Raw genomic sequence first — 27,611 nt, 5'->3', positions numbered from 1 at the left:
GGATCCTTATTATCTGACCCTTTTCAGAAAAGGTTTGCCAACCCTCAATGCAGACTGTGCTTCAGGTCACACTGGCATGGGTGTCTCCCAGGCTGCTCTCCAAACATCTGCAGGTGCCTGCTCCTCTGTCACCCCTCACCTTCACATTGCACTTGGAATTAATGGAGGTGTGGTCCACCCACAGCCAGGAATCCACCTGCCACAATGCAGTCAGCCCCACCTCCAGCTCTCTAAGCACCTCCATCCACTCTCCCCTGGTTTCCTCCCCTCGCCCCCCTCACCTTCTTCTCATTCACCCTTGCCCCAGCTATCAGTCATTTCTCTGGCATCAAAAGCCTTCAACTCTTCTTTCTCACCCAGTGTCCCCTAAGATATGGCCCCTCAGGCTTCATCTACATCTACAATCACTTCTTTCTTCACAACCAACAATTTCCCATTCACAGATCCAGCTGCCTGTGCAAGGATTTCCAATACCTATCTTCTAGGAGGGGGATGGAACCACAGAACTAAATAAATCAAGCTGGATTTTAGGTGGTGGACTGGGAACCAAGTCAACTGCTTCTTCCTGAGTCTCAGTTGACCATCAGATGGAACTAATCATGTGTTCCTTTCTGCCACCATGGCACCTTGATCATACCTCTATCAGACAGCCATCACGATGGGTCATGATTATTTGTTACATGCCACCCCAGTATTCATTACATGCCATCCCTCCTCTGGGCTATTAACTTAAGGTAAGAGCTGTCTTGAGCAACCCTAAAGTCCCAGTAACCTCACCCACTGCAGCATAATAGGTGCCCAATAAATGCCTGCTAAGACACAAAACGCTTTGGGCAAAGTAGTGCACAAAAGAAAAGAGAGAGACCTATGCTGCCAACTGTTTTATGTTTAGTTTACCACCCACTTCCTACAGACACAACCTGTCCTACAGACACAACCTGTCCTACAGACACAACCTGCAGAAGGAAAGGCCATTTGTCTGGACTGGATCAAATTCTGAGCCAAGGGCTTTCCCAAGTGTTGTCTAAGCAATGGGCCTAGTGTCCATTGCCAGTTAGACATAGGGGCCTTTCCAAGTAGGATCAACCAGGAAGACAGAAAAGGGGATGAAGATAAAGAAAAACCAATACAATATTGTAAAGTTAAAAAGTAAATTAAAAAAAAAGTAATTCAGAAGCAAAGTGATGCTTTATCTGCACAACAATTCACAACCAATAATGATTTACAATTTAACATATCTGTGGAATGCATACCACACGGCAGACATGATATTTGAGGTATCCAGAGTCAGCTCATCACGGCAAAAGAGAACGGAAAGAAGTTTAACAAGAAGAGGAAGTCAGAGGGAATTTGGTCTTTTCTGTACACTGGGGAAAGGTAACGTTACAGAGGAGCTGAGCAGCTGTTCCCCATTGCCAAGGGAGAAGAATCTAAAAGGAATGGGGTGAGCTGTGCCACACGATATTGAAATTAGGCAGGAGGAATAATTTGCTGACATCAAAGGGTGCTAAACACTGTTTGTGGTTTACAGTTTTACTTTAAGGAGGTCCTCAAACCATTTGAGAGAATCTGGGTGGCTCTATTTGAAGAAATGAGAAGGAACTGATAAATTCTTAAGCTACCTCATTGGATGACGACGGATTGACTTTTGATTAAAGTGGGCTCATGTATAAAATAGACTAAGTAATTCCATACTGGCAACCACTAAACAACACATCCTTTGGAAACACTATTAAAACCCAGTAAGTAAGAGGGTTGACCAAGTACAAAGAACAAAATAAGCAACTTCTAGGTTAGTAGAAATGAAAAGAGAAAAGTTCTTAACACAAAGAGTAGAACTTTTGGGTCTTGTTGACCTGGGTTTCCGATCTTCTCACATCACTGATGACCTAGGTGACCTTGTGGAAAGTGCACGCTGCACCCTGTGTACGCCAAAAGAAATGAGACCCACGCGTGCGTGCCCATACAAGTACATGCAGCAAAGGGTGTTATAAGGAAATGACAGTATTTGTCTAAAATGGTGGGACCATTAGTGATTTCTAGCTTCTGCTCTTTTTCCAAATTCCACAGTTAATATTTATTACTTCTATAGTTGGGGGAGGGAGAAATTGTTCGCCTTCCCACTCCCCACGAAATCTGTCTTATTTTTGGGGGCAACATAATCCTTCATGCCATTCTTTATTATGCTATAAACTAACTTCTCTGTTAATCAAAACACCTGCTGTGGGTCAGCTTCTTCCTGCATTCAGCTTGAAGACTTCACAACGCACATTTCCTACCACCCGTATTTCATCCTAAAAGCATGTAAAACTGTTGTTTAACAGCCTATTATTCTCCAATCCACCCTATTCAATTTTCTCACATGTGGGAAATGACACCATTGAGATATAAGACAAACCCCAGCCAACTATAATAATTCTAAATTTTTGGACAGGAACAAAGAAAGGGTGGGAGTTTTGTACTACATTTCCAATAAATTTTCAATAACTTCCAAATGTTTACGCTTTCTGAGTGTATTCACACCTGTGGGACAAATCAGCAATAATACCGGGTATGAAGTATTCTTTTCAGCCATAAGTTAGCTCTTTTAGTGGGGCAAATTATGTACTTTTTTCCATAATTTTTATCCCTCAGAGACCTCACTGATTGACTCATTAAAGATAGCATCCATTCTGTTATCGCTGAGTTTGCTAGACCAACTCAGCTCATAGATAGGCTGAAATCCTTGACAAGTCAGGATGCTGTGAAAATAAAACATTTCAAGTCAAATATAATCCCACAGAAAAGTTAAAAAGCACTTCCTGAAATGACTCATTGACATCAATGAATATTCTTGGTTACAAGCTATAAGCCCAAAGTAAATTCAGGAGAGATTTCATTTATTTCTCTTAGGTACTGAAATTTAAATACTATCTACAATTTCTGAACAACAAACAATATCTTGGAGATGGTGGAGTCTATTGCTACTTTATAATCAGGGAATGGGGGTCTGAAGTGTGAACAGCTTGTTCCAGCGACTCATGGTGAGTGACAGTCTCCATGTGGCCACACAGGTCCAGACATTCTCCCATCATGCAATGCTGCTCATCCCTGGAAACCCATGAGCACATCTCATCCACATGGGACCATCCACACATCCAGCCTCCAAGCACTACACGGGGAGAAGGGCCTCCTTCCTCCAAACCCAATGACTGGACCAGGGGTTTCTCACTCCTCCAGGAAAAGCCGAGCTCTTTCGGCTGGAGAGAGAAAAGCTTGTTTTCTCTCCTGATGTTAGGGAGATTGAGAAGCATGTCCCAGGTACAGCACCACATGAGGGATGGTGAAGAGGGAGGGGAACCAGCAGGGGGTGACACTGGGGACCCTACAAGGACACCAGAGCTCCAAGGGGGAGGCACTACTCACCTGTGGAAAAAGTCTGGTTTTCCAGTGTTGATGGTGTCACCCTAAGATCAAGAAAGCATTCGATTCCACTTTTTGCAAATATGATCATACCAACAGACATATTCCACTAACCATTTCGGTGACCCTGAGTGTCTTATATGAGCTCTCATGGAATCGGCACTCTGACTTAGAAAAATGGAAGTACAAGACTGGACAGGCCTTCCTCCAAATAAAAAGTAATCTGTGGACAAAAGAGTTTGGAAAGAGAAGGGGGAAATCACGACAAGAATTCGATTGATTAATATTTTAACTATTATGGCTTTCTAGGAATCCCACCCCTGGGCATATATCCAGAAAAGATGAAAAGTCTAAGTTGAAAGGACGTGCTCCTGTGAGGGTGACCCAATAGACCAGTGAAATCTTCTGCAAGAACTAAGAGAGAAAAGCAAGATTAGCCTTCAGGGTGTATGAATGCAACAGGAAGAGACCCATCTGATAAGGCTGAGACGAAGTTATACCTGCCCTTTGGAAAACAATTTTCAGAGTCAGCGTTGCCTGCAGTCACTGTCCAAGGAGAACTCAATGGGAACCTCACAACAGTCTCAGGCACATGCCTAGACACGCACACCCAAGTGCCAATTCCAGATCTCCCCCCACACACCGAAGAGATGCAGGCAGAACCTCAACCTGAAAGCTACAGCTGTGCAAACAGCACGAGACCGGGGTGGTGGCGGGGAAGATCTCAGAAGTTCTTTCTCGGGGACACAGCACCAACCCTTCCACTCGGATTTCAGGTGCTCAACTCAAGTATCTGCTGGTGACAGTATGATGCCATCCTGACCACTTACAAAGTGCATTTGCTCCCTAAGGCAAAGACCTTTTATCTGTCCATTTCATGGCTCAAATACCCTCAATTGTCCTAAAAAGAAATATGACCTTTAAGTACAGATCTTCCTCAAATTCCAATGGTGTTATGTTCTGATAAGCCCATCATCAAGTTGAAAATACAGTAAACTAAAAATGCATTAATACCCCTAACCTACCAAACACCACAGCTTAGCACTGCCTACCTTCAACGCTCAGGACACTTACATTACCCTACGGTTGGACACATTCATCTAACGCACTGATTATTTCATACTGAAGCACTGAGCAAGTCATGTAATTGACTGAATACTGTACCGAAAGCGAAAAACAGAATGGCTGTCTGCATCCTGCATGACAGTCAGCATGTCAGGTGCGTCCCCTTGTGATTGCAGGCGAGTTTCACTCACCAACGCTGCCCAGCATCACAAGAGAGGATCAGACCCCTTATTTCCAGCCTGGGAAAATATCCAGACCCCAAATTTGAAGTATGGTTTCTACTGAATGCATATCACTTTCCCACCATCATAAAGTCAAAACACTGAAAGTTGAACCATCATAAATCAGGGACCATCACTCCTAGTGGTTTCAGCACAAGATGAGACGCTCAGACGAAAAGCCCTAAACGTCTTCCTGTAATCCTGGGCGAGACCTCATTGACGCTTTTACTTTCATTATTAAACAGGTAATATCAGCCAGGCAGTGTGCTGGGCACTTCACATTTGCACAGGTGGGTTTGCGAGGCAGATGCCCCCGCATCTTACAGGAGACCCAATACATGATTCTGGTCCATTCCTTGATGAGGCCCCACGACTAGCAGGTGGACGAGCCAAGGTTGAGAACCTGCGCCCTCCTAACTACAGCTGGTAAGTTTGTTCACACCAGCCGTTTAGACATTGTTAAGTTCTAAACAATAATACATTATTAATAATGAGTACTTAATAATAAGTAATCGGAGAAGGCAATGGCAACCCACTCCAGTACTCTTGTCTGGAAAATCCCATGGACAGAGGAGCCTGGTAGGCTGCCGTCTATGGGGTCGCGCAGAGTCGGACACGACTGAAGCGACTTAGCAGTAGCAGTAGCAATAATAAGTAATAAAAAAATATTGGTGCATATGTTGATGTCTGGTAAAGACCACAAACACGGGTTTTGGTTTAACTAAATCGGACAAAGGTTTACCTAAACAGACCATGTGCCAGTTTAGAGCAGGAGAGGGCTCTGTAGATGCCCCCGCCACGGCCCTGCCCCACCCACACTCTACCCACAGCAGCCCTGCCGTGCCCCCACGACAGCACACCAATGCCTGTCACCACCATATCACGCCCCCAGCCCACCCCACCCATGCCCCACCCGTAACTACATCCAGTGTCCCACCACTCCCACTGCAAAGGGTTAGGGCCACACCTGGGGAGTGGGCCGGGGACCACAGGTGCGCTGTGACTCTGAACCTCAGAACAGAGGGCTTACAGGCAATTTAAGGTTTCCATCTGGGTCCTTCCCCACATGCAGCCTCTGCAGGGTTTATGCTCTGTCCGTAACTGAGGCGAACCGGTAGGAAATTACACAGGGGCATATTCCCAGCGCTCTGTCATACTTGAGGAAATGAAAGGATTTAAGCATATCTGGCTTCAATAAATATTTTCTCTATAAAAACTAATCTACAATTACATTTAGTGTGAAATATTATATACGAAAACATCCCACGTGTTTTTGTTGCCGGAGGACTCTTTGCAGTTTGTGTTTTATTACCGGTCTGCTGTGTAAGTCTGGAAAATTCCCTCTGGGGAAGTTGATTCTGGGTAAGGGCTGACTTCAGCTGCAAGTACTCCCGGTCCTCTAGGACAGAGGGTCTCAAATTCTTCAAAGGCCCATGGTATCTGCTTTTCTATACTGCAAATACAGCCCTAACACGTGGTGGATGCTCTGGTCCTGACACAAACGACACCACGGACAGAATTACTTCCCTGGCTGTGCACAGTATCTTGTGGGAACCAAGGTTTCCATGACGCCAAACATAACCCCCAAATCCCTAAACTTCTTCCTGTAATATTTCAGTGAAGTAAACAATATTTCTCAGAGGACAGAAGTCTGTCACAGGAGGGTTAAGCTTGAAAAGGTTTTGAGTTTCATGATTTACCTTGAAAATTCAGGTGACCTTTATAGTCTCCATCATACCACAGTGAGGTTAATTTATACACAAAGACCTTCCTCTGACAGATGAGGGGAAAAAACATATTCTGGATGGCCCAGGTTTTCTGTGAGGCTCTGATCACCCCAGTCCGACAGGACACGTGTGCACACACCCTACCGCAGCTGGAGGAGGGTGGGGATGTGGTATTACAGGTACCAGGCACTGCACTGAACATCAAGACAAAGGAAGGGAGATGAAATGTATACACGTGTCCATCCAACTCCTCCTCCTCCTCCAGCTGATGCTTAACACTTTATGACCGGGGGGTTTTTGCAGAAACTAATGTCTGTGGCTGGAGATTTGTTAGATAAGGGATATTGCTATAGCTCCAGTCAATAATGTTCAGGTAATACAAGACTACAAGGAGATCAAACCAGTCCATCCTAAAGGAAATCAGTCCTGAATATTCATTGGAAGGACTGATGCTGAAGCTGAAACTGAAACTCCAATCCTTTGGCCACCTGATGTGAAGAACTGACTCATTGAAAAAGACCCTGATGCTGGGAAAGATTGAAGGCGAGAGGAGAAGGGGATGACAGTGCATGAGATGGTTGGATGACATCACCGATGCGATGGACATGAGTTTGAGTAAGCTCCAGGAGTCGGTGACGGACAGGGAAACCTGGGTGTGCTGCAGTCCATGGGGTCGCAAAGAGTCGGACACGACTGAGCGACTGAACTGAACACAAGATGTATTACTTCCTGCCTGGTCAGTAAGCTGTTAACTGCTCTTCCCTACAGAGCCTCCTAGCATTTCTGTCTTGTTGTTAGATATTTCCTCCAGCCCCTGGAAATCCAGCCTTCTCATGGAAAGGTCTCCTTGGAATCCATCAAATGACTCTTCTGTCCTTTCAAGCCAATCATTCTAGGCTGAATAAAAGCTTACACCCACATCCTAATCCTTGTAACCCATAAATGTTACCTTATATGGCAAAGAGGACCTCTGCAGACATAATTAAGTTCAGGAGCTGGAGCTGGGGCAATTATCTGGGATTATCTGTGTGGTCTGTACATGTGATCACTGCAGTCCACTGAGGACAGTTTACTGCAGAAGCAGAGGAGGCGACGTGATGACAGAAGCAAACTGCAATGATGTATTCTGAAGATGGGAGAAGGGGCCACAAGCCAAGGAGTTTCTCATTTAAAGAAACCCTTTAGGGTCATCCCAATGCACCAGCCCTGAGCACCCTGTCTCATGCATCAAACCTGGACTGACGATCTATTTCACATATGATAATATACACGTTTCAATGCTATTCTCTCAAATCATCCCACCCTCCTGAGGGATGGGATGGGGAGGGAGGTGGGAGGGGAGTTCAGGATGGGGAACACATGTACACCCATGGCTGATTCATGTGAATGTATGGCAAAAACCACCACAATATTGTAAAGTAATTAGCCTCCAATTAAAATTAAAAAAAAAAGAAAAGAAACCCTTTAGAATTCTGCACCCAACAGACGCTGGAAAAGACAAGGAAACAATCTCCTCTGGAGCCTCCAGAACTGTAAGAGAACAGCTGCTAAACTTGTGGAGACTTGTTACAGCAGCACAAGAAAACTATGGATACCGCCCAGCTTGCAGGGGGCTCCCTGCCCTCCCCGCATCTATCCCCATCATGTTTCCCGCACCCACTGCGGCTCCCCCAGTCCTGTCTGCCTTCTAAACACAGTTTGCCTCAGCTTCTGGACAACAAAATATGATGATCTATTTCACCCAAATTGGAAATTTTTTCCCCTTATATATATATCCTAAGTATTGGGTATATAGGAAATTTTTTCGTTATATATCCAGTATTTCCTCTTTGGAAAATAATTCTCATCTAATGATTCTTTAAATAATAAACACCACAGATGCTTTTGAAATAAATAGATCCAAAATATGTTGGCGGAGTTTTCTATTAAATGTGTATCTATATACTACAGGCGAACATGGGCTCAGGTAGTGCTTGTCAAGTCACTCATCCCCTCTGAGCTTCATCTTTCTTTCTAGAAAAATAGTGCAGCCATAGAAATGAAATTACATATAAAACGTCTTGCGTAACAGCTGGTACATGATGAGCACTCAGTGTGTGTCATCGCCCTGGCATGTGACATTGAGCCACAAGTATCATATTGATCCCCCGTGCTCTAGGACTTAAAAAGGCACAAGATGGGTCTTAGCGTCGGAAAACCAGCTCATCTGACTTCCCAGTCTCACCACTTGCAAACTCACAGCATATCCCCACTGCGGCTGGCTGCATCTCCATGACACCAGAAACCAGAACATCATCAATGACACAGGAACTGAAACAGGAATGGGGACCCATCGTTATGTGTGACCATCAGGAACAAACCAGGGTGATATCAGCAGGAGGAGACAGAGAGGAAGCTGGTGGGATGAAGGGTCCAGCAGCTAAGGGACCAAGAGTGTGGTGTTTCGGTAATAAATTTGGAGGCCTGGGCAATGCACAGGGCAGGTTTTCAGCCAGGGCAGGCCTGAGGGCGGCAGTCCGACATTGTCTGGTCCAGGCCAACAGATGTGTCTGGGACTCACACCCAGCAGCCTGGCGACCACAGGCACAGTTTTCTGCCACCAGCACCCAGCGACAGAGCTGTGGGGCCTGGCTCCCCTGCTTCTCCATCCTCGCATCCACCCAAGAGCGAGTCCTCTGTTGTCCTGCCCCAATCTTCAGTCCTTCGGGTCTGGGAATGCTCACCTCAGAGGAACAGAGTCTGCACAGTGAACCTTGGGTCTGAAAAGGCCCTCGGACCCCATCGCAGTCAACAGTCACCACCTCTAACCCTGGTCAGCAAGACAGGCACATGACACCACACTCGGACTCTGCCCCAAACCTCTGGGTCCATTCTCACGGGTAAGTGATGAGGCTCCAGCGATGACTTACCCACCTTGGATCACTGCACAGGTGGTGCTACACGTCAGCTCGTCCCTCCCATCCTTCACTCACCCCAAACAGCAGCGAACAATCACCACAGCCTCTAGGAAATGACCACACTCTCCAGCTACACCAATCCTCCCAACAGAGTTACAAACCATAAACTAACAAAAGCCAGCTAGATGATGCTTGAAAGGAACACAGAAAAGCCAGAAGTGAAAGGATGGGAGGATGTGCCAGGCAGATGCTCACTAAAGAGAACTCATTACTGTGCTCAATTAGTATCCGATATGAGACTGTAAGGCCAAAAAAAGCATTGCTAAAAATACAGAAACGCCTCTCGTGAGCAAGTGGGGAGCAAAGTTGGGACAAGGAGATAAGGCGCATCACATTCTCGAGGTTGGTAAGAGTTAAACATGTGCCGGAGAAGACTCTCGAGAGTCCCTTGGATAGCAGGGAGAGCAAACAAGTTAATCCTAAAGAAAATCAGTCCTGAATATTCATTGGAAGGACTGATGCTGAAGCTGAAGCTCCAATACTTTGGCCACCTGATGCGAAGAGCTGACTCACTGGGAAAGACCTTGATGCTGCGAAAGATTGAGGGCAGGAGGAGAAAGGGGTGACAGGATGAGATAGTTGGATGGCATCACCGACTTAAGGAACATGAGTCTGAGCAAACTCGAGGAGATAGTGAAGTACAGGGAAGCCTGGTTTGCTGCAGTCCATGGGGTCACAAAAAGTCAGACACAACTAAGTGACTGAACAAGGGTTAAACACCTTAAAAATCCATGTCCTTAGAGCAGACTTGTGATTGCCATAGGGTAGGCAGTGTGGGGTACGGGCGGGGAGTTTGGAATTCACAGACGCAAACGATTATATATAGAATGAATAAACAACAAGGTCTATAAACAATATCCTGTGATAAACCATAATTGAAAAGAATATGAATACACACACACATCTGAAGAAGGAAATGGCAACCCACTCCAGGACTCTTGCCCAGAAAATCCCATGGACACCAGAGCCTGGAGGGCTACAGTCCATGGGATCACAAAGAGTCGGACACAACTTAGCAATTAAACCAGCACCATACACACACATACACACACACAAGAAAATCACTTTGCTGTATAGCAGAAATTAACAGCATTGCAAATCAACCATACTTCAATACAGTTAAAAAAAATACATGTCTTAGCATGTATGTAGATCTGGGGAAACTTCTATAAACTGCTGACCATTCACTTGAAAAAGCAATTCTGCACTATTTAGAAAAGTTGAAAATGCACATTCCCCACTACCAAGAAATTCTACTCCCAAGCATTACACTCCAGGAAAATATTTGTACAAATGTGCACAAAGGGACATTTACTATTTCCATATCCACATTGTGTGTACACATAATAATCTGCCATCAAGCCAAATAAATGCCTGCTGACGGGAGAATAATAAAATAAGTCATGGGGATATTCATACAATGGGCATTTGTATGGCAGTGGGAATGAAAATACCACAGTTACACTAATCACAGATTAAATGCAAACAACCTTGAGCAAAACGGGCCACACTGCAGTACAATTCCATTTACACCACATTCAAACATACATACAGGGAAGCAAGTGAGTCACAGACAGGCAGAAACTAGGAGGAACACAACTGACCGAGCACACAAGGGGAGTGGGCACCGTCACCCCCGTGGGGGAGGAGGGGGTGTGGTCTCGGGTACAGAAGGGCTTCAGCGCCATTGATGCGGTTCCACTGCTTGGCCCTGGGGTGAGACAGCAGTATTTGTTTTGCTGTGGTCATCCCTGAAGGAGAAAGGGCAGCTGTCCAGCTAGCACACGGCAGGGATGTGGTGGAACTATTCTGGAAGAAATGAAATAGGGAGACTTTCCGAATTGGAGCCTGAAGCCCAATGATAAAGTCTTTCTCTGGGCCTGAGCTGGAGTCCCAGGACAGCAGGGCTCCGTGAAGGAAGCCCAGGTGACAGCGCCCGCGGACACTGATGGCCGAGTGTTTCACCCACATTCAAACTCAAAGAAGCCAGAAGAAGGCACCGCCTGTGAGACCCTGCACACAGACGATGCCACCGGGGGTCCACGTGCGTGTTTCTACACGTGAACAGGGTGCAGTCCTTTCCTTCCCTCTGCCATTTTGTACCAACTTTGTCCACTCATTCCTTCCTTCCTTCATTCATTCAGTTTGTCCTCATCTAAGCCAGAAGCCAGTTACAACAGAACACTCACTGAATTGGTCCATGATCGTATGTTTTCACGTCTAACCAACTTTTGAAAGATCAATTTAAAACAGTGTACTGGTGTTTTTTTTTAATTAATTAATTAATTTTAATTGGAGGCTGATTACTTTACAATATTGTGGTGGGTTTCACCATACATTGACATGAATCAGCCACAGGTGTACATATGTCCCCCATCCTGAACCCCCCTCCCACCTCCCACCTCATCCCATCCCTCAGGGTGGTCCCAGTGCACTGGCTTTGAGTGTCCTGTTTCATGCATCGAACCTGGACTGGTGATCTATTTCACATATGGTAATATACATGTTTCAATGCTATTCTCTCAAATCATCTCACCCTTGGCTTCTCCCATAGAGTCCAAAAGTCTGTTCTTTATATCTGTGTCTCTTTTGCTGTCTCGCATATAGGGTCATTGTTACCATCTTTCTAAATTCCATATCTATGCGTTATTATACTGTATTGGTGTTTTTCTTTCTGACTTACTTCACTCTGTATAATAGGCTCCAGTTTCATCCACCTCATTAGAACTGATTCAAATGCATTCTTTTTAATAGCTGAGTAATACTCCATTGTGTATATGTACCACAGCTTTCTTATCCATTCATCTACTGATGGACATCTAGGTTGCTTCCATGTCCTAGCTATTGTAAACAGTGCTGCGATGAACATTGGGGTACACGTGTCTCTTTCAATTCTGGTTTCCTTGGTGTGTATGCTCAGCAGTGGGATTGCTGGGTCATATGGCAGTTCTATTTCCAGTTTTTTAAGGAATCTCCACACTGTTCTCCATAGGGGCTGTACTAGTTTGCTTTCCCACCAAGAGTGTAAGAGGGTTCCCTTTTCTCCACACCCTCTCCAGCATTCATTATTTCAATCTCTCATTGTTATTCTTAGCTAAATTAAACCACCTGTTTTCCTTTCCTCAACTCATTGTTTCAGGAGGCAGGGCCACTGTATTGGTCTTCTTGGAGGATGTATCCTAGATTATTACTGGTTCTTCAGCACTTTCTTTAATTTTTTTTAAATTATGTATTGATTTTTTTAGCTCACTTGGGCAAAAAAAATACATATTCCTCCAGATTTAACACAGTGTCAGTTAAACAACAGCAAACAGGCTCTCAGTTTTGCGTACCAGCTGGCATTCATAACCCCAAGAGCGATAAACATGTAAAAAAGAACCAAGAGATTCAAAACAGCAGGACAATAAAAAGGAAACAAAGCTCAAAACAAACTGTCTAGTCATTTAACTTTCTTCTGACCCCGAGTCTCTGAGATACTAAGATGCTCTTTAATAAATTTTATAATCCAAGATTTCCCTTCAACTCAAGGAATGACACAAATGCTTGGTTTTGGAAACTGTTCCTGAATTTCATCATTATGACAAAAAAAGTAATCTTAGTCCAACTTCCCACTCTAAAAATTTAGCACACCACCACACAAATAAAATCCCATGACCTAACCAGTCCCAACATCAAGGGGAAAAGATCTTGGGATACATGTGACATCAGGTAGGAGTAAGCCCCATATACTCGGCCCCAGGACCGTCCCGCCATCTAATCCCCAAGTCCTTACATGCAATATCATTTTCTTTTCCTTGGGAGCCTGGACTTTAAAGCACTATCATTAAAATATATATCATGCAGTAAAAGGGAGGAAATTAAAATGCCAATGATAAGCAAGCTTGATCTCAATTCTTCATTCCAACTTGTGTGCCTTAGGCCCTTGCCCACCCCAGGAGGAACTTCAGTGGGGCACATGCTCTAACCACTAGGGTCAATTATACAAAGAGAAGTGTTCAGATTAGGGTTCATCTCCCCAAAAGCAAGCATAGCCACCAAAAGACCATCATACAGTACAGAGTCAGTGAGATTACGGCTGTTTTGGAGTCAGCTTTCCTTCTTTGATGAAGTTTTACTTAGAGTTATTACAGGTTCTTTCATTCCATCTTTGGATACTTTTTGAAAAGAGGAGTTTGACCAAGTAAAAGGAAGTTCAGCACACTAGTAAGAGGAACTATGACTTTATATCCTTATGTAAAGGCCTGTGACTTTATATCCTTAAGACCTGGTCTTTTCTCATGGCAGTGGTGGCAGTGCTCACCTTGAAAGGATTTTTTGGACATCATGTGAAACGAGGCCTGGGAGGTGCTCAGTAGGGAGCCCATTCTCAGCATTAAATAGCCGTCATTACCAATAACATATTGAATCCCTGGTCCCATTCTTGACAATTTGCTCCTTTCACTCTGACTTTTCATACTTGATTAGAGTCCTCTCCATTTTCTGTCTTGACCACCCTCAAATCTGTGAACTCTTCAGAACTCTTCAAAACTTTCTCTTCAACTCCTTAATCCAAGCTACTCAGATCTGATTGACTATGGACCAATGAATGAATGAGATGACTAAATGAAAGAGTGATCATTCTTTCAGTCTGCCCGTCTCTGGCAATGTCACCAGCAGTTGGAAACACTCATTAAATGAAAAAACTCACAGGCAAAAATAGCACCTACGGGACAATGACAACTAAAGACACCTTTCTTTCCAGAAGACTATTTACCAACTCTGTTCTACCCACCTAGTGTGTGACTTGTTGCGTTCAACCCAAGCATGGAAACACATGTGAGACATTGTTTCCACCACCTCCCCTTCCCCGGCCACCATACAGGTGTGTCCCCGGAACAGACCAGGAGCCCCAAGGAGGTATTGGGCAGGAAGTATTTTTATACTACGTAACTTTAACTCATTCAACACATGTGCAAATTTCGTCTTGATTTTCAACTCAAGACACACACATTGTGACCTACATTTGAATTAATCTTTAGAAGACTTCTAGAATTTTCTGGGATAGTCACAGGAAAGGCACTAAGGTAAAAATAGGAAAAACATAAATCATTAGCAGCTACTAGGTTCATATTGGACTTTACCAGAATCTTGCCTGAGAATCTTAGCTCACAGCAATGATATATTTATTTTCCCTAAAATATCTACATGAAAGCTGTGGCACTCCAAATCAGACTGATTAATTTCAGGAATTTGAAAATGAGTGGGCTAATGTAAATTGGTTCTAAATCAGCATCCTTTCATACACAAAGGTATGCTTGAATAATATATATATATAAATATATATATATATATATAAATGGTAAAAATTCCAAAGCCAATGAAAATCACCCCTTAGTCCTATCAGATAACGCAGACTCTGTGAGAACGATGTGATTTGTTACACAGAATTGTAAACGTGCCTTTCAAGTTGGAAACAGAGGGGGCAATTTCTGCTTCTCAAAGCTGACATCAAAACTGAAATATGGGATGAACTGACAAAGCTGGGAACTTAGTAAGAGAAACAGACATCATTCTGGGAAAGGAGGGAACTGTGTACAGTGATCACCATGTTGATTTTTAAGGATTAAGTTACTAAATGTACCTTAAGACAAAATAAATCAAGTTAATCTTAGGATAATCTTAAGGGGAGACTGGTATAGTGAACTAAATACAGAATTAAATTTTCAGTTCCATGAAGATATCCCTCACTTCCCCATCTATCAGCTGAAATAACTTATCCTTTGTTGTCTGTTGTTGTTTAGTCATTCAGTCATGTCCAGCTCTTATCCCCATGGACTAGCCTGCCAGGCTCCTCTGTTCACAGGATTTCCCAGGCAAGAATGCTGGAGTGGCTTGCCATTTCCTTCTCCATATGTTTTGTTGGGATGGCATAAATTTCCATTCCAAGCAGTTCCTGGTTTATTTCACAAGGAAATACTTTTAAGGCTATTATTTCCTACTCATGCAATTCTCCCCACCTACCATTCATACCCCGCAAATCCTTTTATATACACAAACTCAGACTTGAGGATTTTATTAATTAGCTTGAGCAGTATGGAGACCTAAGCTTATCGGTTGGCTCAGGTTGGCATAACAAAGTACCATGGACTGGGGGGCTTCAACAACAGAAAGACACTTTCCCCACTGTTCTGAAGTTGGAAGTCCAAGACCAAGGTGCTGGCCAGCTGGGTTTCTGGGGAGATCTGCTTCCTGGCTTGTAGATGGTGCCTTCTCCCTGTGTGCATACCTGGCAGAGAGCTCTCTGGTACCGATTACAAGGACACTAAGCTTATTGGATCAGGTTGTTGCTGTGTTTTTGTTGTTCAGTCGCTAAGTTATGTCTGACTCTTTGCAACCCCGTGAACTGCAGCATGCCAGGCTTCCCTATCCTTCACTATCTCCCGGAATTTGCTCAAACTCAGTGTCCATTGAGTCGGTGATGCCATCCAACCATCTAATCCTCTGTCACCCTCTTCTCCTTTATGACTTCATTTTACCTCAGTTACTTCCTAAGGGGCTGTTTCTGAACATGGTCAATGTTTCAACATACAAATTTTGTTGTTGTTCAGTCACTAAGTCATGTCTGACTCTTTGTGACCCCATGGACTGAAGGCTTCCCTGTCCTTCACCATCTCCCAGAGTTTTCTCAGACTCATGTCCATTGAGTTGGTGATGCCATCCAACCGTCTCATCCTCTGTCGCCCCCTTCTCCTCTTGCTATCAATCTTTTCCAGCAAAAGCATATTTTCTAATGAGTTGATTCTTTGTATCAGGTGGCCAAAGTATTGGAGCTTTAACTTCAGCATCAGTCCTTCCAGTAAATATTCACGGTTGACTTCCTTTAGGACTGACTGGTTAAATTTTGGGAGGATGTAATTATGTCCATAGCACTTAGATTCCCTTTCACTGTGTGAGAGAAGCCACTTAGATCTTTATCATCTAGTCCCCCAGAGTCTGTAGACTTTCAGCAAACCCATGGGATTGGTCTGGATACAGGCAATATATTCACTTTACCCTGAATACGCTCATTACTCAGCAAGCAAGCCTGACCTTATCCAAAGCCCTGCCTCTCAGTGACCTTGACAGAGGGACTGAGTTATGGAGGATGCTTCACCTTCCTTGGCACTTCCTCCTCTTCTGAGCCTGCACGGAGAAAGAGGGACTTCCTACAAGGCTCATCCTCTCAGCTCCAGAGACCTAGAGGGAGCAGCACTGACCGATGAAGACGGTCTCCATGCCTTGAGGTGAAAACCCCCATGTTCTGTGCAAACCAAGCGGAGCTCAGAGTCCTTTTCTCATGGGGAACAGCTTCAGCAGCCTGGCTTATGAACCCCAAGACAAAGAGCAGCCGTGAGACTTGCATCTGATGGAAGCACGGCAAGTTGACAGAGGAAAGCACAGGCTTTCAGTGGCTGCTTGTCGGTGCAACTTCACACATCAAGGAAATTAATACAGAAAGGCAAGGGCCCCCAAAAATTAACTACAAAACATTCCAGTTTCCTCCTGCAACCAAAAAGGAACATTCATAGAACATTTGTTCTATGAAAGACGCCGACCACGTCATCTGGTGTCCCAGACTGCATCAGCTGTGATGCGCCTTCCTCCTGAAGTCCTGTCCACCTCAGATCCAGCCTGACCCCCTAGGGAGATAGTACACGCCTCTCCCTGTGTTACAAATTTCCATCACTTCTGCAAGCTGCAAAGAGAATTTACCTCCTCCAGAAAACGTCCCCTGATCAGACAAACCACAATGATAAATACTAGAACTTGCCACTGTATGATATTTAATTTGCAATCAGCTCTCGTCATTTACGTGCGTTGTTTTATATATTTTCTAAAGACGTACTATGTTTATAGTTTTTCCACCAGGTCGCATGTAAGCTCAGGGTGACTCTGTGTGCAGCCCAGAGTCTTTCCCTCTCGTTTTCATCCTGTAGCTGCACAAACTATAGGGACTAATTAAATGCCGTTTGCAGCCACACGGATGGACCTAGAGATGATCATACTAAGCGACGCAAGTCAGAAAGACAAATATTATAACACTTCTGTGCGGACTCTAAAAAAATGATGCAAATGAGCTTACTAACAAAACATAAACTGACTCACAGACAGAAAACTTATGGTTTGCACAAAGGGAAAGGGGAAGAAAGGGTAAATTAGGAGTTTGGAATTAGCACATTCACACTACTACATATAAAACAGATAAATAACAAGGACCTACTGTATTTCACAGGGAACTATGCTCAATATTTTGTTATAACCTGTATGGAAAAGGAATCTGTAAAAGTATATGTGTGTGTGTGTGTGTGTGTGTGTGTGTGTGTGTGTAGGGATATGAATATATGTACATGTATAAAACTGAATCACTTTGCTGTACACCTAAAACTAATACAACAGTGTTTGTGTGTGTGTGTGTGTGTGTGTGTGTGTGTGTGTAGGGATATGAATATATGTATGTGTATAAAACTGAATCACTTTGCTGTACACCTAAAACTAATACAACATTGTGGATCAACTATACTTCAATTAAAAATATATATAAAAATATTAACCATAATTAGACTCTAACCATAATTAGACGTTGGCAGGTCTAGAAAATATTTAAAGCCCTCTTTTTTTCTTTTTTTCTAAATAACATGACACTGAATCCAGAGAAATCTTCAGCACAAGACAACCTCAGATACAAAAGAAACACGGTGAGGTCCCCAAGGGTGGACTCACGCTAAAGATCAGGCCACAGTTTTTAAACACAAGAAACACAAACAGGACCACAGCCAACCCCTGCCTTCTCTCTTTAACTTCTCGCATTATAAATATTTTAAACTTCATGAAATGTTGGTACCAGCCCTAATGCAGTTGTTATTTATTATTCTTAAGTAGCTGTGTTTACACTCTCATGGGTTAATATACAATTACAGCTATACGGGAATATAAACTCAGATCCCAAGTGTCATGAAAGTAAGTGAACATCATGCAACATTTTTCTTCCATTTTTCAAAAAAGGCTTCGTTGCCTCCTATATTAATCTTGCATTTGTTCCCAGATTTGATCATTCAAACTTCCTATTGTGACGTGATGCATTAGGGTTTGAAAAAACACTGAATCTATACGTTCATATGTTCAATAGTCTACAAATAAGCATCTATTCCCTTACTGTTGCTATCTTCTGTTTCAGGGACAATAATTTATGTTCATCATGGTTTTATAAAGACAAAATAAGAACTTAAGCCTCAATTATCTGTGCATTGGCAAAATACTGTGATAACGTAAGACTTCTAATTTCTCAGGCTCTAGTATATTCAAACAACACCTATTCATTAAAACAAATAAAAGGAAAAACACACAAGGATTGACAGATGGTTTTAACTTGACACTTGTATATTTGTGAAAGGATTGTCTTCAAGCTGGTGTATTTACTTTGGTCTTTAATGACTGATGTGCCCAACTGAAAGGAAGCCACAATGAGTACTCGCTTAGTAGGAAGAAAGGCTGGCTCTGCTCTTCTCAGATGATCCAGATGTCAAATGATGGAGTACTTGGGTGAGAGTGGCTGTCTGTCTGTCTACCTCGCTCTCTCATTTGCCGGCCTATCTGGAACTCAGCCATGGGAGACCACTGGCTGGCAGACTTCTGTCAGCTGATCAACAGCAGAAAGCAAGCCTTTCAGCAGAAGCTCTTAGCCTTCACTGACCCAGCAAAGCTATGCAGAGAAACCTGATAACAAAGCTCTGAAATCACCAATCAGAAAACTCAAACAAAGCCCAGGCTTCCAAAATTTGGCAACTTGACTCCACCAATCTGACTTCTCTCCTGTTGACAATTCTGCTTGTAATCTAAAGTGGGACGGAATATAAATATCATATCAAGAACTCTGAGAAACAAAAGATGTCAATGTTCTTCTCTGTCTTGCATTCTCTCCCTTGTCCTGCATCCTCTCTCAAGTTCACTATGGAATCTCAGGGGCTCAAAGCAGAGAAGCCCCACTGCCCTCACGGTGGACAGATGGACCCAGAAGATGTTATGCTGGTGAAACAAATCAGTCCCAGAAGGACAACCACTGCGTGATTCCTCTTACAAGAGGTGTCTGAAATAGTCACTGGTAGAGCCCCTGGTGGCTCAGAAGGTAAAAACTTTGCCTGCAATGGCAGTTTGATCTCTGGGTCAGGAAGATTCCCTGGAGAAGGGAATGGCTACCCACTCCAGTACTCTTGCTTGGAGAATTCCATGAACAGAGGAGCCTGGCGGGCTACCGTCCACGGGGTCGCAATAGAGTGATTGACACTTTCACTTTCTTCTTTTCATAGAAATCAACAACAGAAAGGTGGTGATGGAGGGGCGGGGGGCTGTTGTCCAGTGGGTACAGACTTCCAGTAACACATGAGTAAGCTCCAGAGATCTGCTAGAGTTCACGATGAGGTCCTTGACAATCTGTCCACAGAGTTGATCTCATGCTAAGCATCCTTACTACATCAAACAAAAGAAACAAGCAAAAAAACACCAATGGGGACACAAGGAAACCCTGGGAGGTGGTGGATATGTTAATTACCCAGATTGTGGTGATGGTGAGAAGAGTGGATACATATGTCCGGACTCTGCAGACTGTATATGCTAATTACGTGTGGTTTCTGTATACCAATTACACCTTAATAGAGCTGGAAAATACAAGCAGAAACATAGACGTCTTCAGTCTGTGGATGCAAACTGTAACCCTGATCCTTCCTATTCAAACTGGGGGACAGTGAGACTTCAGGGTGGAGCACTCCATACGATGCTCAAAGTCATCGAGGAATCCTAGCTGTCAGATGAGGACAGGGAAGGCATCGATAATTTAAGAGCTGATAAATGAGGGAACGCATCAGATACATAGACAGGGAAAGGGAAAACATAATTTTCTTTGGGACCAATTAAGGTAAGAGCTACTTTGCATATTCTTAATCAGAAAGACATCAGTGCTGTCAGGAGAAGTGGGATTTTTTTCCAAACCAAAGTTAACATGACACTTGCTTGTATTAATGAAACACGTTCTGGACGACTTCACAGGAAAAGGGAAAAAAAGGCACTTTAAGTACAAATACTATCACAAGGCAAGACCTGGGGACATAAAATATTCACGACATATTCCACATGTTTAATTGAGCTCTGCTCTTGACTTTGTCCTCCATTGGTTTGTTTTTCTAGTAGGAAAGATGCCAAATATCATGAGCTTCTATTTCAGAACTTTGGACCGCGGTTTGACCTAACATCACCTTGTTTCATTTGGCAAGCAGCATTGTCAAAAATGACATGCACCGGCAAATTAATCATTCATGAAGGGGGGAGAGGAAGAAACACAGGAAAAAACGTGAGACGTGACGTGTCTCTGGGCTCCTCTGGCATCTCCTGCCGGGCCCGGGTGTTGGAAGCAGCAGAGCAGAAGGATGGAGAGCTGGGGAATCCTGTTACCATAATTCTTAGACTACTGCCAAAAAGGAAAAGGGCCTCCATCCTCCCGCTGCCCACTTTCTACCTGAGGTCCTATGTAGACACACTGATGTGAAGATCACCAATCCAAGGGAGCTCCTGTCGTGTAAACCACTTTTCAGAAATGTTCAGAATAATACTTTCCTTACAGATGAAAAGTGATATAACACCAATTTTATAACTAAAAAGAATTTTCTTCTAGGAGATGTTTCCAATAACACAGCATATTATTCTAGATCAAACCCTATTATCAAATGTCCCCTAGTAGATATTTCCATCATGTTGTCATGCTATAAGTACCAACTTTTCATTTGAATTACTTATACTAGATTTTCTTAAAGATGATTTTCCTTCAGTCTGAATCTATACTAAAATATTTGCCCATGTTTTATCACATGTTCTAAAAAAAGACATCTGTCTACCAAATCATTTTGTTAGTTCTGGACACAAGCAACTAAGTTGACTCGTTAATTCACTTTTCTATTTCTCACCGGAAGGAGTTACATGTAAATAGTGGTAACAGATAACTTTTAGCTGGAGGGGAATCAAACATATCAGAAACCTCTAAAACTCAAAAGTTGATCTCAGAGTGATTAGCATAAACTATTTCCTGCAATAGTTACTTAAGATGAAAATAGTCCAGTTCTAAACATGAGTCATAGCCAAAATTATCTTTGGCTTCCAAAAGTTGAGTAAAATTCTTTTTCTAAGATGGAATGTTTAGAAAGGGATTCCTTTCACTATTTCGGATTAATACTCTGAAGGCCTCAAATATGCCAGTCTATACAACAGTTAACATAAGGAATTTTTTATACATTACAAAATCTACATCCATCTCATTTTCATTCTGGAGAAACACTAGTAAAACTGCAGGTAGAAAAACATTTCTTAAACTTTGAGCTTCTGGAAATTGTTTTCATTCAATGTGTTGCCAAAGAACCATTACATCTAAGCTCTCATCTTTAGCAGAGTAACAATAAGGCCAGTTAGGACCACATAAAATTGCTGTAATCATTCAAATAATAGCATTCATGTTAGAGCTAACCAAAAAAGGAGAAAACCTGTCTAAAAATGAATTCTCCCTTAATTGCAGTTAATCAACAAATGGGCTTACATACTCTTAAGCCGTAATACAAACAACCCAAGGATAGACTTACAACTCGACAAGTTAATAATGCTCTCTGGAATAAAAGGTCCAAGGAGGAAGCTGACTTGTAACCAAACACGTAGGATGCCGAAAAATCACATCATGAAAGAAACCAAAGAAAAGTTTTATTTTTGCAAGTGTACGATTGGATCCCTACCAACATCGAGGCCAACCCAAACACTATCGGTGCTACAATTCTAATTAGAGTGTCTGAGCTCTGCTTTGATATTATTCTTGTGGATGGCTCACAGGCTGAAAAACACCCCATGCAAAATCACAGGTCCTGAGATGTCTCAAAGTCCATTATGCCTCTTTAATGGGAGAGCGGAGCTGGAGGGAGACTGAGTGAGAAGAAGCAGTTCCTTTCCCAGGGATCAGGCACAGACATTGGATAAGTGAGTCCAGCTCTTCAGGGAGCTCAGAAAGTGTAAGACTGAGCCACTCATGGGAATGACACTGTCAGCAGGTAAAAATGCAGTGTGGTCTCTCCCTAGATTCTGCATATGTGTGTCCTGACACAAAATAGCCTCTCAACTGCTCCTCTTTCTAGGCGAGACTAACAAAGCCCAGTTCTGCTGCCCAAACAGAGGACAGCACATTTGTCCTGGCCGGGGGTGACCAGAGAGTGGACCAGTGAACAAGATAGTGACAACTGACTACACCCAAGTCATCACTTTGCTTTCCGAGGGGAAGGGCACAGACATTTTTGTAAATTTCTATATTGCTCCCTCTTGAATCCACGATTATATTACGGCAATCAAGCATCCTTACAAAGACTGAGCTATAACAACCTTATTCATAGTGATACTTAAACAGTGGGGGGAAAAAAACCTTCTTAACCTAAATAGTCAGCAACAAGGAATAAATTAAACAACACATTTTATGTTTCTATTTGCCATAAAAACTGTTTATCATCTTTGCACTCCACATACTGTGGACAGTCTAACCCTCTTCCAAGAAAAGCCATTTCAACTGAAAAAGATCTACATTTAGACACTGATCACTAACAAGGCTTATCTCCAGTCTACAGGATTAGGAATGCTGTTTTCTTTCTTCTTGTTTATCTGCACTTTCTGACTTTTTTCTACAAGAAATATAAATCACTCTTAGAAAAATAAGCCCCCAAAGCTTTCAGAAACATTGGTCGTGCCCACTCTGCACTCTGCTCTGCACTCTCTTTACTCCCATGATATGAGGGTAGGCACATACTTGTTTATCTTTGCATCTGTCCTGAAAGACAGAAGTCTAAACACATCGGAGAAAATAAACGATGCCTTCTGAGATGCCTAATTTGCACAACCAGGGGAAATCTCTGCTGTGATGTTTTCCTTCCACTCCATCTCCTGCCCAGAGACACAGAGCCATAAATCACCTCTGCCCGGGTGGCGGCACTGGAGCTGTGAGCACCCCGTGTTTGCAGAGGGCTGCGGTGGGGCCATCCACCAGCTCCCTCACAAAGCAGGCCCTGATGATTCTTTCATGACTCTCTTCCTGTCAAGATAAACTTTCAAATTTGTCAGTGTTCAAGAAGTCAAAGTGTCCCCAGACTCTCATCTGTGCCTAAAAAATTGATCTCTATTTTGAAGCTCTACAAAATAAAGAGCTTCACAGAAAAAGGTAAAACAAGAAAACAAGATAGATGGTCATTTTAGGTAACAGCAACAGGGAAGAGAGAACAGAGGATTCCTTCTTTCAACCCATTTTCTACATGCCTGCTATCCCTCCGTGTGTGCGTGCTAAGTCACTTCAGTCATGTCCCACTCTGTGCGGCCCCATGAACTGTAGCCTGCCAGACTCCTCTGTCCATGAGATTCTCCAGACAAGAATACTGGAGCGGGCTGCCATGCCCTCCTCCAGGGGATCTTCCTGACCGAGGGATCGATCCACATCTCTTAGTCTCCTGCATTGGCAGGTGGGTTCTTTACTACTAGCGCTACCTGGGAAGCTCTCTGGGGAATGATAAATCCCACAAAATTTTATGCTGAATAGGTTTAAACAAATTCTATGGGTTGAAAAATGTGTTAAAAATCAAACCTTACATTTGGTCCCAATAATAAACACAAGACCGTGGATTTTCTGGCGCAGACAACTTCACAACTCAGAAGCAGAGGTCCTCATCTCACTCAGATTGTGGATAATGCCTCCATCACTCACTGAACCCATAAGCAAGATGATGTAATTTGTCTGAGGCTTTCATTTCCTCACTTATAAAAAATCAAGACAACACTTTTCAAGAATAAGTTATGAGCCTGCAATTTCTGACCTCAATGTCATAATCTGTCTGTGTGGTTTAGTCTCTCTGAAAGTTCCTTGGGTATAAAATCATGCCTGTTCTGCTACGAAAAGGCCCTGGCGATGGAGAAGAGGAGTACCATCCACCGAGACAGTAAACCTGGAAAACCAGTGAGAAGACTGGCAAGGATGAGGAGATGCACAGACCAGAGGACAGCAACCAACTCAGTCACATTCCAACTCAAGGTGCCCAAGAATGTCAGTGTGAGGAACCCCAGACACAGATGGAGGAGCTCTCAAGCTGGAACTCAAGGGAGAGGTCGCACGGGACAGAAAGACTGGGGAGGTCATCTAGTTTCAACCCTGACTATTCATCAGAACCACCCAGAAGCTCATAAAATTCCTAGAATTCCACATTAATTATCCTGGGATAGGGCCTGGGGCTCAGGCTTTTTTTGCTTATTTTCTCTCAGCAAAGATTTCATTCAAATGAATCAATAAAACTTCCATTCAACATTCCATTTTTTCATTCAACAAACATGTCATTGCAATGCATGAATTCTTTGGTTCATTTGTTTATATTTTTAAGTTAACATTCTCCTTGGGAGAAAAGCTATGACAAACATAGACAGTGTATTAAAAAGCAGAGACACCACTTTGCCAACAAAGGTCCATATAGTCAAAGCTATGGTTTTTCCAGTAGTCAAGTATGGATGTGAGAGATGGACCATAAAGAAGGCCAAAGAAACTATGCTTTCAAAGTGTGGTGCTGGAGAAGACTCTTGAGAGTCCCTTGGACTGCAAGGAGATCAAACCAGTCAATCCTAAAGGAAATCAACCCTGAATATTCATGGGAAGGACTTATGCTGAAACTGAAGCTCCAATACTTAGGACACCTGATTGCAAAGAGCTGACTCACTGGAAAAGACCCTGATCCTGGGAAATTGAGGGCAAGAGGAGAAGGTGAAATGGTTGGATGACATCACCAACTCGATGGACATGAGTTCTAACAAACTCTGGGAGATAGTGAAGGTCAGGGAAGCCTGGTGTGCTATAGTCCATGGGGTCGCAAACAGTCAGACACAACTGAGTGACTGAACAATAACAGCAAAGTTAACATAAAATGAACCACATCAACTGTAACAGCTCAGTTCACTCACCGTGCTGTGCAGCATCACTGCTGTGGAGTCTCAGAACACGTTCATCATCCCCAAAAGGAGACCCATATCCACCCAGAGACTTACTCCCAATTCCTCCTCCCCCAGCCCCGGACAACCACTAAGCCACTTTCTCTCTGTGTGGATTTGCTGATTCTGAATATATCCCATGAATGGAATCCTATAATACATGGTCTTTTGTGACTGGCTTGTTTTTCTGGGTATGTTTTTGAGGTTCATCCATGCTACAGCATGTATCAGTGCTTCATTCCTTCTTATGGCTGAAAAAGCATCCATTGTATGGACAGACCACATTTTGCTTGTCCATTCATACATCGAGTGACACTTGGGTTGTGTCCACCTTTTGGCCATTACAACTAGTGCTCCTTTGAACATGCACACACAAGTATTTGCTTGGTTACCTCTTTTTAATTCTCTTGGGTAGCTACCCAAGAGTGGAATGGCTAGGTCATATAGGGGTAATTCTATGCTTAACTTTTTAAAGAAAATGTCTTAGGCTCTCTAGATGATCCAGTAGAAAGTTAGCACTGAGAATCACTAATGGAGAAGACAAATGAGCCGTAAGGGCAGAGGGAACACATGTGTGGAAGAGATGTGGGTTGGAAATACAACAGGGCCAAAGGTGAAAGCTAAAAATATGGAGTCTCAAAGCTGGTGTGAAAGACCCTATGAGGGAAACACAAAACTAGGGAGAAGAGAAAGGTGTCGTGGAAATAGAGGAGAAACCAACGGCTGGTGGCTCTCAACATCAGATACTGAGGACAAATGAAGAAAGGAATTGAGAGGTCGTGCATATGGCAAGATGCAGGCCTTCCTGGAGGAGGACTGATTTCAAGGAGGAGAGGAGTACAAGAGAAGTAAAGGAAGAGACCAGAAGCGAGGATTACAAACACACATTCATCATCTGCACTGAAGGCAAAGACCAGTCTTTTCTCTGTTTTCCTATGATGCCTAAGAACATACAGTGTGAATATCAAGCCTACAACAAACACCTTAATGGACTATTCATTTTATATCTCAATAAATAAGTGCCAACATGCCTGCCAACAACAGTAAGCTGTCATCCACACTGATCGCTAAATGTACTGCTGCCCAGATGATGACTTTCCTAGGGTTTTAAGCACATGAAAAAATACTGGTAAACAGTTCAGTTTAGTTCAGTTGCTCAGTCATGTCCAACTCTTTGAGACCCCATGGACTGCAGCACGCCAGGCTTCCCTGTCCATCACCAACTCCTAGAGCTTGCTCAAACCCATCTCCATGGAGTCAGTGATGCCATCCAACCATCTCATCCTCTGTTGTCCCCTTCTCCTCCCACCTTCAATCCTTCCCAGCATCAGGGTCTTTTCCAATGAGTCAGTTCTTCGAGTCAGTTGGCCAAAGTAGTGGAGCTTCAGCTTCAGCATCAGTCCTTCCAATGAACATTCAGGACTAATTTCCTTTACAATTGACTGGTTTGATTGCCTTGCTGTCCAAGGGACTCTCAAGAGTCTTCTCCAACACCACAGTTCAAAAGCATCAGTTATTTGGCACTCAGCTTTCTTTAGAGTCCAACTCTCACATCCATACATGACTACTGAAAAAACCATAGCCTTTACTAGATGGACCTTTGTTGGCAAAGTAATGTCTCTCTCTGCTTTTTAATATGCTATCTAGGTTGGTCGTAGTTTTTCTTCCAAGGAGCAAGCATCTTTTAATTTCATGGCTGCAGTCACCATCTGCAGTGATTTTGGAACCTAAGAAAATAAAGTCTGTCAGTGTTTCCATTATTTCCCCATCGATTTGCCATGAAGTGATGGGACCGGATGCCATGATCTTAGTATAACAATGTGTAATAAGCGAAACAGTGTGATTCCAATCTCAGCAAAATCTTAAATTCTTCCATTTTCCCTCTTTCTGCTGCCTGAAATATTGCTTTAAAGTATTTATCCATTTTCACACAGCCTTTGCCAGGCTTTGAATCAATACTGCTGGGAAACAACACAAAACAATTTCAGTGAAAAATTATTTTCTGAAAAAAAAATTTTTATTCTATTATTAGAGAAAAGGGCAACTTTGATAACTATTACATTTTAAAGATGAAAAGGTCAACCTTAAATGGAAGGTTAAACTTATATTTGAAGTCACATATTAAAGTTTAAATTCTCAATGAAGAGAAAGCATCTGAAAGATGTGCTTTAAAAAAAAAAAAAAAGTATGTGGTT

The 27,611-nt window shown here is 43.1% G+C and overlaps 1 protein-coding gene across 1 annotated transcript in view; it reads right to left on the bottom strand.

Moving 5' to 3' along the window:
• ATP8A2 (ATPase, aminophospholipid transporter, class I, type 8A, member 2) overlaps positions 1-27,611 on the bottom strand; it is a 452,578-nt gene that overhangs the window by 246,054 nt on the left and 178,913 nt on the right. The window lies entirely within an intron of this gene.

The sequence above is a fragment of the Bison bison genome, unplaced genomic scaffold, assembly GCF_000754665.1.
Source record: "Bison bison bison isolate TAMUID 2011002044 unplaced genomic scaffold, Bison_UMD1.0 scf7180017864299, whole genome shotgun sequence".
Taxonomy (NCBI): Eukaryota; Metazoa; Chordata; class Mammalia; order Artiodactyla; family Bovidae; genus Bison; species Bison bison.
The sequence above is the reverse complement of the archived record's forward strand: the minus strand, read 5'-3'. Positions and strand labels throughout refer to the sequence as shown.